Raw genomic sequence first — 2,713 nt, 5'->3', positions numbered from 1 at the left:
TTCATGAACTTCACATAGCTCGGCATCTGTTCTAGAGCTTCCGAAAAAGGTATGTTAATATGCAATTTCTTGAAAACCTCCAGAAACTTGGCAAACTGCTTGTCGATCTTCTGCTTCTTAAGACTTTTTGGATATTGAGGAGGTGAATAGACCTGTTTGTTGCCTGTATTCTGCTCAGGAGTAGATTGTTCAGCAGAATTTTTGTTTGTTTTCGCTTTGCCATCCTTCTGATAAGCATTATCAAGATTTCCATTTTCTGGTTCAGGGGAGAGCGCGGGCGCTGACCTTCTGCCCGTGCACTTCTTCCTTTTGCCCAGCTACTAATTTTTGATGGTTAGCGACTTTTCTAGATCTCAAAATGATTGCTTTCAACTGTTCTTTGACTTCCCTCTTGCCTGGATTAGCCTCTATATCACTAGGAAGAGTTCCTTGTGGTCTATTCAGCAATGTATTAGCAATTTGTCCTATTTGATTCTCCAAAGTTTTGATCGAAACCACTTGGCTTTTGCACATTAGCCTCAATTCTTCCTATTCAGATTTTTCTTTAGTAGATTGACCAGCACTTCCATGAGCTTGTTGTTCTATTCCCTGTGGTTGAAATTATTGCCTTGGTCCATATTGTTGTTGAAAACCAGGAGGGTTGAATGGCTTGGCTCCAAACTACTAGTAAGGCTGTTGTGGATGTTACATACCACTTAATTATTGCTCCAGCTGAAATTAGGATGGTTTCGGTTATTAGGGTGATAAGTGGCAGGAACTGGTTGCTGTGGTCTCTGAAAATTGCTCACAAACTATGCTGACTCACTAAATATGGCACATTGATCTGTCGCATGTGCACCTGCATAAAGCTCACAAACACTTGCTATCTGATGAACTCCATAGTTAGCCAGAGAATCCACTTTCATAGTCAACGCCTTTAGTTGAGCCGCTATAGCCGTAGCTGTATCCACCTCCAGAATTCCTGCTACCTTGCCTTGTGGTAGTCTCTGAGTTGGGTTCTGATGTTCATTAGCAGCCACCATTTCAGTTAACTCATAACTTCCTCATAGCTCTTAGCCCATTAGGCTCCCTATGATGCTGCATCTAGCATGGGTCTCGACTGTGCTCCCAACCCATTATAGAAGCAATTGATTACCATCCAATTAGGCATTCTATGATGAGGACCCTTCCTAAGCATTTCCTTGTAGCACTCCCAAGCTTCACATAAAGATTCTCCCGATTGCTGTGCAAATTGAGTAAGAGCATTCCTGATTGCAGCTGTTTTTGCCATATAAAAGAATTTAATAAGAAATTTATGAGCAAGATCCTACCATGTCGCAATAGAACTTATTGGTAGAGTGTGCAACCAACTCTTAGCTTTATCCCTCAGAGAAAATGGGAAAAGTCTCAGTTTCACAGCATCTTCCAAAACACCGTTGAACTTGAAGGTGTCGCAAATCTCGATGAAATCCCTAATGTGCATATTGGGATCTTTCGTTGGAGCTCCCCCAAACTGGACTAAATTCTGTACCATTTGAATCATGACAGGCTTGATTTCAAAGGTATTAGCTGCAATGGCTGGTCTGACAATGCTAGACTGAATGTCATTGATTTTCGGTTGAGAATAATCCTTCAATGCTTTCGTTTCTGCTACTGGTTCTTCCATTGCAATGATCACTTCTGTTTCTACTTCTTCTAATGTGTCCTTACGAGATTGAGAACGTGTTCGTATACACGCTCGCTCGAATACTTGAAACGCATAAGCAAAATAAAATTGGTAAAAGAAATAATCCGAGTCAGTGAACTTTAACGATCACTGATGATAAGCACATAAACTAAATTTAACACTGATCCCCGACAACAGCACTAAAAACTTGTTTACATAAAAACACGCAAGCGTACGCGGTTAAAAGTAGTATAAGATTAAGTTTAGTTCATTCCCACAGAGATTGGTTTAATTCAGAATGTGCACTTATGCAACAATGTATGATTATTATTCACTGCTAAGACAAGTATCAAATTGAGTTTGATTATCTAAAAGTAACTATGCTAGAATGAATTAACTAAGAGATTAAAAATCAAGTTACTTATGTGAAATAAAACATGGGATTCTAATTTCATTAAATACTTCATCAGAGTTTATGCCTTTAATCATAGTATGTGATGGTTATGATAACTAATCAGACAACACGAAATTAGTACACGCTATCTTTCAATATACGTATACCTTACCACTCAACATCTAGAAATTAGATAGAAGCTAGCAGACACCAATTATGTTTAGACCCTATATGTCTATAATATTTGAAAACATAACGGTTTAAGAGCAAGTTATCCATTGAGATCACATAGGGCAACGTAAGATGGTTAAAATTACACTACGAATCATACATGTTAAAACATCCATAAACCAATGTTAGCATGGCAAGTTCTAAACCCCTATATCCACTTTCGCATTCAATAGAGATTTTAATACAACTTATATATTAGCTACGCATCCAAGAAGATTAAACACAACCATACGAGGAAATCAATAATTCATCACACACTGAAAACTTTAAGGCAATCAACTACTAAACTCCATAAATAAATCCGTTAGAATCCCATGATAACGATTAGTTTATAATCGAACGGCTCATCATCATTGGTTCCAGTGAAAATATGATAGTAAAAAGGTTCTGAATACTACACGAGAATATTAAAGTATTAAGGTTTAGAAAACAAATTTGAAACG

At 37.8% G+C, this 2,713-nt stretch overlaps 1 non-coding gene across 1 annotated transcript; it reads left to right on the top strand.

Annotated features, from left to right (window-relative positions):
• Positions 1-1,148: 1,148 nt before the first annotated feature.
• On the top strand, positions 1,149-1,253 carry LOC141676329 (small nucleolar RNA R71). The gene has a single exon (XR_012556926.1). It is a non-coding gene; the product is annotated as a small nucleolar RNA R71 (small nucleolar RNA).
• Positions 1,254-2,713: the final 1,460 nt, after the last annotated feature.

The sequence above is a fragment of the Apium graveolens genome, chromosome 7 (genome assembly GCF_009905375.1).
Source record: "Apium graveolens cultivar Ventura chromosome 7, ASM990537v1, whole genome shotgun sequence".
In the NCBI taxonomy this organism is placed as follows: Eukaryota; Viridiplantae; Streptophyta; class Magnoliopsida; order Apiales; family Apiaceae; genus Apium; species Apium graveolens.
Note: the sequence above shows the minus strand (reverse complement) of the source record. Positions and strands in the feature narration are given on the sequence as shown.